Below are 10,325 nucleotides of genomic sequence, written 5' to 3' on the forward strand. Positions count from 1 at the left end.
ATCTCCAGTGACTAAGGTTAGAGAATGGAGACAACCATAGTAAACCATGAAAATGCCTGGTAGAGAGAGAGGGAAGTGTTGAGTTCATTGTATACTGTACACAGTGGAGTGTGTATGAGAGTGTGTACAAATTATTAACGGGGCACCAGTCCTTTCTTGGACAAAATGGTCTAAAAAGGCCTGGATTATAAAATCCTTTACAATGTTATTAATCTGAAAGTATGAATTCTCTGAGAGTCAATTGGAGTTCTTTCTCCCAGAATAACAAGATAAACACAAAGTTAGACAATCGACATTTAATAATGATAATCAAAATGTTTACAAGCATAATGAGCGTGATCATGAAAAGGTGGGAAATAGAATGAAAGACAAGAAAGAGACCTCAACATATCACTGTGAACTCTGGCTGTATTCCAAAAAACACACGTGCGTTCTGCGCTCTCACGTTCTATCAAGGGTGATCTTCCAAGCACACCTGAGAGAGCACACCATCTAGTATGGGAGAACACAGATGACTTGACATCTGCTAATGTTTAAGAATGTTACATAGCCAGAGCAGTGGTGTTTAACTGTGAAACTAATATCGCATTGAATTGGGACTGATGAAATTAGTATTTCCAATGAGCAGGCTTACATTGTGATAAATTCATACAACTATAACACCCATGCATATTGTTAAATGACGCTGATGTTAAAGATGGTTTTATATGAACGTTATGCAATGATAACTAATTGCTAAGCGATATGATGCAATACTAGATTCGAAGGCCTAGACTACTTCATCCTAATGCAAGTGTCACACCTTGCTCCCGCTCTCCCTCTGCCCTTCTTTACGCACACCTGTCACCATCATTACGCGCAGCAGCGCTCATTGGACTCACCTGGACTCCTTCCCTTTGTTGATTGCCCCGCCTATAACTGTCTGCTCCCCCTTTTGTTTCCTGTGTCAGCATTGGCGTCATAATTTTTTCCCCTGTCCAGACGCTGTTCCTGTTCTGTTTCATGTCTGTTTTTCATTAGCTGTTCTCCCTGTACCTGCTTCTCGTCTACCAGCATCGATCCTTACAGTAAGCTAAATGCATTGGATACAAAACAAACAACTGCTGGTGATATTTTGGAAGAATTTATTTTAAACTTGCTCGGTTAATATCTCCTATGATAACAAAGACTGCTTCGGGGTGAGAGGATCTTTGTTGGTGAATGTTCTTGTACGGTTTGCTGATTGCGGGCTTGATCTTTGCTTGTGGCAGCATGTACACAGCTGTGATAATAAGACTGGGAAAATCCCACAGCATATAGTGGGGTTGGCATTTTAGCTTCAGAAACTCCAGGTCGGGTGAACAGGAGATCGAGATGTTTTTAACTTTGGTAAACCAGCAATCGTTGACAAGGAAGCATACACCTCCCCCCTACTCTTACCAGAAGACGCCTTTTGATCCATACAGAAAATGTGAAAAGCGATCTGGTTGAATAGCCAAGTCAAGTGTACAGTCCTTCAGCCATGTTTCTGTAAAAACAAAGACACAGTGTTTCCCGGTGTCACTCTGTGACTGAAGCCTTGCTCTGAGTTCAGTTTTTGTCCCAGCGATTGGACATTAGCCATCGGGATACTAGGAAGAAGAGAGCGTGTAGCCTTTCTTTCCAGCCTAGCTTGACGTCCCCTTTTCCACCCTATTCGCTACCTTTCGGTCATCTTGGTCAGCAGAACCTCCATTCCAAAGCGACTAAAATTATTTTTCATGAAGCTTATCACCAATACACAGTGGATGTAGAGTTCCAGTTAAATGAACGTCACATTAAGGGCTCGGTGGAAGGTCTCAGTGGTGATGCTATCCTGTGGAGCAGTAATTTGTAACTTGTGTATTTAAACTTCTGACCCACTGGAATTGTGATACAGTGAAATAATTTGTAAACAATTGTTGGAAAAATGACTTGTGTCATTGCACAAAGTAGATGTCCTAACTGACTTGCCAAAACTGTAGTTTGTCAACAAGAAATATGGAGTGGTTGAAAAACGAGTTTTAATGACTCCAACCTAAGTGTATATACATTTCTGACTTCAACTGTACACGTGTGCATGCACAGAAGCATTTATGCATGAATGCACACACACATACATACGCACACACATACACACACGCTCCGTGTCAACTCTCCCACAATGACCCTTCTCACCTCCCCGACCCCGGAAGACCATTAACAATGTAAATTACCCAGCTTCACTTGGACTTGTCTAGAAATTCCATTGCTCAGGCAGATATTGTGAAATCAGCAATTAACAAAACAACATAATAAAATGTTGAGAGGGTCTGGAGGAGAATACTAATTAGATTTGCTGGAGATCTGCTTCCTAGTAGTGACAGATAAGCAATTATAGTAGAACCTTAGGTCCCAGATGGACCCTGATCAAACGTTGTGTTCTATATAGGTAATAGAGTGCCATTTGGGACGTAGACTTGGATTCCAATAGACTAGCTGATGGGAAAGTGTTTCTTCTTGGATGTTGAGCAGTGAGTAGCAGTTGATTCTGAACACGTTTTTCTTCATTGACCTGATGCTTGGAGTTCATCCTGTTTATGGATCAGAAAGAAGGCTAGCCTATTAATCCCATACCTGTCAGACAGACTCACAGCCTGACTGATTGCGTCCCAATTGATGCCCCTTTTCCTCTAGAGTGCACTATTTTTGACCTGGGTCCATAGCACTCCGGTCAAAAGTAGTGCACTATTAAAGGGAACAGGGTGCCATTTGGGATAAGGCTTCTGAGTAGTTTGATTTCTATTTCTCTCGTTCCTCCACCTGCCCCTTCCCTAAATACTCTCCACGCTGTTGAGAGCTTGTAAAGACTAGGGAAAAGCCATACATTGATAGATTTGACAACATATGCAGGGAGTAGACTGGAGATTACACGAGGGTTTTTCCGTTCTACTGCGACTTTTCAAATTTGAATTCCTAATGAAACGACAGGAAATGCATCATGATATAATTAAGCAATAAGGTCTGAGGGGGTGTGGGAAATGGCTGATATACCACGTCTAAGGGCTGTTCTTAGGGACGACGCAACGCGGAGTGCCTGGATACAGCCCTTAGCCGTGGTATATTGGCCATATACCCCAAACCCCCGAGGTGCCTTATTGCTATTATAAACTGGTAACCAATGTAATTAGAAGGGTCATACCCATGGACTACGGTCTGATTTACCACGGCTTTCAGCCAATCAGCATTCAGGGCTCAAACCACCCAGTTTATAATTTAGCTTTTGGCGTAACTAGGGAAATCAGTGGACATCATGTTGAGTGTTGACACCCATCTCCGTTCTGTGTGTCTTCTCCCATGGGTTGTGTGTATCTCCTGTGTATCAGTGGGAGCTAGCCTTTGGTATGTGTGTGACGTGTATGTGACAGCTTTTCCAGTTCATCTGTGAGCTTGGCCATCCATGGCAGGACGGTCTGCTATGTGTGTGTGTGCGCGCACATATGAAAGGGGGGTTGTGTGAACATGCTGTACACTACATATGTCCACTGTGCTTGTACATTTCCTAGGGCCACTCTCTCCTCCTCTCTCTCTCCCCTTGATGTTAATTGTTTGACAGGCCTGACTGACTGCTCATCTCACTATCTCTCTGTCACTCTGTCGCTCTAGTATTCTACAGTTTGTGATGATCTCTATCTTTCTGCTTCTCTGCCTAGTATCACTCTATCCCTCTCTCGCTCTCTGTGCCTTCTTCTTCATCCATCTCTTTCTCTGTCTCCCTGCTGGTGCCAGTCTAGGCCCTATAGCTACATAAGCAGGCAGATAGACAGACAGATACAGTGGCTTGCGAAAGTATTCATCCCCCTTGGCATTTTTCTTATTTTCTTGCCTTATACTCTGGAATTAAAATAGATTTTTGGGGCGTTTGTATCATTTGATTTACACAACATGCCTACCACTCTGAAGTGCAAAATATTTTTTATTGTGAAACAAACAAGAAATAAGACAAAAAAAACGGAAAACTTGAGCGTGCATAACTATTCACCCCCCCAAAGTCAATACTTTGTTGAGCCACCTTTTGCAGCAATTACATTTGCAAATCTCTTGGGGTATGTCTCTATAACTTTAGCACATCTAGCTACTGGGCTTTTTGCCCATTCTTCAAGGCAAAACTGCTCCAGCTCCTTCAAGTTAGATGGGTTCTGCTGGTGTACAGCAATCGTTTTGTCGTGCCACAGATTCTCAATTGGATTGAGGTCTGGGCTTTGACTAAGCCATTCCAAGACATTTAAATGTTTCCCCTTAGACCACTCAATTGTTGCTTTCGCAGTATGCTTAGGGTCATTGTCCTGTTGGAAGGTGAACCTCCGTCCCAGTCACAAATCTCTGGAAGACTGAAACAGGTTTCCCTCAAGAATTTCCCTGTATTTAGCGCTATCCATCATTCCTTCAATTCTGCCCAGTTTCCCAGTCCCTGCCGATGAAAAACATCCCCACAGCATGATGCTGCCACCACCATGCTTCACTGTGGGGATGGTATCCTCGGGGTGATGAGAGATGTTGGGTTTGTGCCAGACATAGTGTTTTCCTTGATGGCCAAAAAGCTCAATTCTAGTCTCATCTGACCAGAGAACCTTCTTCCATATGTTCGGGGAGTCTCCCACATGCCTTTTGGCGAACACCAAACATGTTTGCTTATTTTTTTCTGGCTACTCTTCCGTAAAGCCCAGCTCTGTGGAGTGTACGGCTAAATGTGGTCCTATGGATAGATACTCCAATCTCCGTTGTGGAGCTTTGCAGCTCCTTCAGGGTTATCTTTGGTCTCTTTGTTGCCTCTCTGATTAATGCCCTCCTTGCCTGGTCCGTGAGTTTTGGTGGGTGGCCCTCTCTTGGCAGATTTGTTGTGGTGCCATGTTCTTTCCATTTTTTTAATAATGGATTGAATGGTGCTCCGTGGGATGATCAAAGTTTAGGATATTCTTTTATAACCCAACCCTGATCTGTACTTCTCCACAACTTTGTCCCTGACCTGTTTGGAGAGCTCCTTGGTCTTCATAGTGCTGCTTGTTTGGTGGTGCCCCTTGCTTAGTGGTGTTGCAGACTCTGGGGCCTTTCAGAACAGGTGTGTATATATACTGAGGTCATGTGACAGATCATGTGACACTTAGATTGCACACAGGTGGACTTTATATAACTAAATATGTGACTTCTGAAGGTAATTGGTTGCACCATATCTTATTTAGGGGCTTCATATCAAATGGGGTGAATACATATGCACGCACCACTTTTCCGTTTAGAATTTGTTGCTTTTTTTGAAACAAGTAATTTCTTTCACTTCACCAATTTGGACTATTTTGTGTATGTCCATTACATGAAATTAAAATCAAAATCAATATAAATTTCAGGTTGTAATGGAACTAAATAGGAAAAATGCCAAGGGGGTGAATAGTTTTGCAAGGCACTGTAGATCCTCCCAGAAGACTGCTTGAGGGCTCTATGATAAAAATGTCATGATTACCATAGAACATGCCTTAAGACAACCCCGTCCTTCCATACCCACATCCTTCCATCCTCCTCATTCCTTCCCGTGCCTCAAACCTCAGGTTATCACCTAACTCCTCATCCTGCCTCTGTGTGTAGGTTAGAGCATAGTACTTTACTTCTTCCAACACCACAGTCGTGGGTTTGATTTCTGCATGGATCCACATATGCTCAATATCTTCTTGTACAGAGGAAGAAGCTGTTTGAAGTTGGTGTTTGCTGTCACATCCTATTGGAGTCACAATTCAACATCTCAGACACGAGACGTATGTGGTCTACAGACAATCACGGACCACAAAAGGAAAACCAGCCACATTGCGGACACCGACGTCTTGCTTCCGGACAAGCTTAACACGTTCTTTGCCCGCTTTGGGGATAAGTGCCACCAACGCGGCCCGTTACCAAGGACTGTGGGCTCTCCTTCTCCATGGCCAACATTAGTAAGATATTTAAACATGGTAACCCTCACAAGGCTCACACGGCATCCCTATTTTCGTCCACAGACCATGTGCAGACCAACTGACGTTTACGGACATATTCAATCTCTCCCTATCCCAGTCTGCTGTCCCCAAATGCTTCAAGATGGCCACCATTGTTCCTGTACCCAAGAATGTTAGGTAACTGAACTAAATGACTATCACCCCGTAGCACTCACTTCGGTCATCATGAAGTGCTTTGAAAAACTAGTGAAGAATCATATCACCTCCACCCTGCCTGCCTGCCACCCTAGACCCGCCCCAACAGGTCCATAGACAATGCAATCGCCATCACCCTGCACACTGTCCTATCCCACTGGACAAGAGTAATACCTACGTAAGAATGCCTTTCATTGACTACAGCTCAGCATTCAACATCATAGTACCCTCCAAATTCATCATTTAGCTTGAGGCCCTGGCTCTCGACCCCACCCTGTGCAACTGGGTCCTGGACTTTCTGACGGGCCGCCCCCAGGTGTTGAAGGTAGGAAACAAAATCTCAATTCCGCTGTTCCTCAACACTGGGGCCCCACACGTGTGCATGCTCAAACCCCTCATGTACTCCCTGTTCACCCATAACTGCGTGGCCATGCACGCCTCCAACTCAATCATCAAGTTTGCAGACGACACTACAGTATTGGGCTTGATTACCAAGAACGACGAGGCAGCCTACAGTGAGGAGGTGAGGGCACTCGGAGTGTGGTGTCAGGAAAACAACCTCTCACTCAATGTCAACAAAACAAAAGAGATGATTGTGGACTTCAGGAAACAGCAGAGGGAGCACTCTCCTATCCGCATCGACGGGACAGTAGTGGAGAAGGTGGAAAGTTCCTCGGTGTACACACCATGGACAAACTGAAATGGTCCACCTACATAAACAGCGTGGTGAAGAAGGCACAACAGCGCCTCTTCAACCTCAGGAGGCTGAAGAAATTTGGCTTGTCACCTAAATTCCCCACAAACTTTTACAGATGCACAATCAAGAGCATCCTGTCGGGCTATATCACCACCTGGTAAGGAAACTGAACCGCCCCCCTCTCCAGAGAGTAGTGAGGTCTGCATCACCTTGGGCAAACTACCTGCTCTACAGGACACCTACAGCACCTGAGGCCAAAAAGATGATCACTGACAACAACCACCCTAGCCACTGCCTGTTCACCCCGCTATCATCCAGAAAGCGAGGTCAGTACAGGTGCATCAAAGCTGGGACTGTGAGACTGAAAAACAGCTTGAATCTCAAGGCCATCAGACTGCTCAACAGCCATTAATAACATAGAGAGGCTGCTGGAAACATACAGACCCAAATCACTGGCTACTTTAATAAATGGATTTGATAAAGGTATCACTAGTCACTCTAAATAATGTCACTTTAATAATCTCATATGTACATACTGTATTTCATACCATCTATTGCATCTTGCCTATGCCGCATGGCCATCGCTCATCCATATATTTCTATGTACATGTACTTATTCCATCTCTTTACATTTGTGTGTATAAGGTAGTTGTTGTAAATTTGTTAGATTACTTGTTAGATATTACTACACTGTCAGAACTAGAAGCACAAGCATTTAGCTTTTCTCACATTAACATCTGCTAACCGTGTGTATGTGACAAATAAAATGTTATTTGATTAAGAACATCTAGCCGCTCAAAAGCTCCCTTACCTGCCAATCTATAAATTACGTCTCCGTAATCTAGCATGGGTAGGATGGTCATCTGAATCAGTGTTAGTTTGGCAGCTGGGGTGAAAGAGAAGCGGTTACGATAGAGGAAACCAAGTCTAGATTTAAATTTAGCCTGAAGCTTTGATACGCTTGAAGTCAGAAGTTTATATACACTTAGGTTGGAGTTATTAAAACTCATTTTTCAACCACTTCACAAATTTCTTGTTGACAAACTATAGGTTTGGCAAGTCGGTTATGACATCTACTTTGTGCATGACACAAGTCATTTTTCCAAGAATTGTTTACAGACAAATTATTTCACTTATAATTCACTGTATCACAATTACAACGGGTCACAAGTTTACATGCACTAAGTTGACTGTGCCTTTAAACAGCTTGGAGAACTCCAGAAAATTATGTCATGGCTTTAGAAGCTTCTCATAGGCTAATTGACATGATTTGAGTCAATTGGAGGTGTATCTGTGATGTATTTGAAGGCCTACCTTTAAACTCAGTGCCTCTTTGCTTGACATCATGGGAAAATCAAAAGAAATCAGCCAAGACCACAAAAACATTTGTAGACCTCCACAAGTCTGGTTCATCCTTGGGAGCAATTTCCAAACACCTGAAGGTACCACGTTCATCTGTACAAACAATAGTATGCAAGTATAAACACCATGTGAACACGCAGCAGTCATACCGCTCAGGAAGGAGACGCGTTCTCTCTTAGAGATGAACGTACTTTGGTGCGAAAAGTGCAAATCAATCCCAGAACAACAGCAAAGGACCTTGTGAAGATGCTGGAGAGAACAGGTACAACGTATCTATATCCACAGTAAAATTAGTTCTATATCGACATAACCTGAAAGGCTGCTCAGCAAGGAAGAAGCCACTGCTCCAAAACCGCCATAAAAAAGCCAGACTACGGTTTGCAACTGCACATGGGGACAAAGATCGTACTTTTTGGAGAAATGTCCTCTGGTCTGATAAAACAAAAATAGAACTGTTTGGCCATAATGGCCATCTTTATATTTGGAGGAAAAAGGGGAATGCTTGCAAGCCGAAGAACACCATCCCAACCGTGAAGCACGGGGGTGGCAGCATCATGTTATGGGGGTGCTTTGCTGCAGGAGGGACTGGTGCACCTTACAAAATAGATGGCATCATGAGAAGGAAAGTTATGTGGATATATTGAAGCAACATCGCAAGACATCAGTCAGGAAGTTAAAGCTTGGTCGCAAATCGACAATGCCACCAAGCATACTTTCAAAGTTGTGGCAAAATGGCTTAAGGACAACAAAGTCAAGGTATTGGAGTGGCCATCACAAAGCACTGACCTCAATCCTATAGAAAATTTGTCGGCAGAACTTAAAAAGCGTGTGTGAGCAAGGAGGCCTACAAACCTGATGCAGTTACACCAGCTCTGTCAGGAGTAATGGGCCAACCTATTGTGGGAAGCTTGTGGGAGGCTACCCAAAACATTTGACCCAAGTTAAACTATTTAAAGGCAATACACTCAATTAGTATTTGGTAGCATGTAAACTTCTGACCCACTGAGAATGTGATGAAAGAAATAAAAGTTTAAATAAATCATTATCTCTACTATTATTCTGACATGTCAAATTCTTAAAATAAAGTGGTGATCCTAACTGACCTAATACATGGAATTTTTACTGGGATTAAATGTCAGGAATTGTGAAAAATTGAGTTTAAATGTATTTGGCTAAGCTGTATGTAAACGTCCGACTTCAACTGTATGTGCTGAGAGAAGGACAGTGTACCGTCCAGCCATACCCCCAAGTACTTGTTATGATGTGACTACTTCAAGCTCTAAACCATCAGAGGTAGTGGGGAGAGGGGCATTTTTCGTACCAAACCACGTGACCTTTGTTTTGAAGGTGTTCAGAACAAGGTTCATGGCAGAGAAAGCTTGATGGATGATAAGAAAGTTTTTTAGAGCTTTTTTTACCACAAAATCCAGTGAGAGTCCAGCTCAGTATAAGACTGTATTATCAGCATATAAATGGATTATAGCCCTTCCTACTGCCTGAGCTATGTTTTTTTATGTAAATTGAGAAAAGCGTGGGGCCTAGGATCGAGCCTTGGGGTACACCCTTGGTGACAGGCAGTGGCTGAGACAGCAGATCATCTGACTTCATACGCTGCACTCTTTGAGAGAGGTAGTTAGCAAACAAGGCCAAAGAACCCTCAAAGACATCAATACTCCTTAGCCTGCCCACAAGAATGGAATGGTCTACCGTATCAAAAGCTTTAGCCAAGTCAATAAAAATAGCAGCACGACATTGCTTAGAATCGAGGACAATGGTAACATCATTGAGGACCTTTAAGGTTGCAGTGACGCATCCATAACCTGAGCGGGAACCAGATATAGACATCAAGAGTTGATTATTGACAAGTTTTTCCAACACTTTTGATAAACAGGGCAAAACAGAAATAGGCCTATAACAGTTAGGATTAGCTTGTTCTCCCCCTTTTAAGTAAAGGACAAACCGTGGCTGCCTTCCAAGCAATGGGAACCTCCCCAGAGAGGAGAGAGAGGTTAAAAAGGTCAGAGATAGGCTTGGCGATGATAGGGGAAGTAACCTTAAAGAAGAAAGGGTCTAAACCATCTGACACAGAAGTTTTTTTGAGGTCTAGTTTAAGGAGC

This window comes from Oncorhynchus clarkii, chromosome 33, assembly GCF_045791955.1.
Source record: "Oncorhynchus clarkii lewisi isolate Uvic-CL-2024 chromosome 33, UVic_Ocla_1.0, whole genome shotgun sequence".
Classification (NCBI taxonomy): Eukaryota; Metazoa; Chordata; class Actinopteri; order Salmoniformes; family Salmonidae; genus Oncorhynchus; species Oncorhynchus clarkii.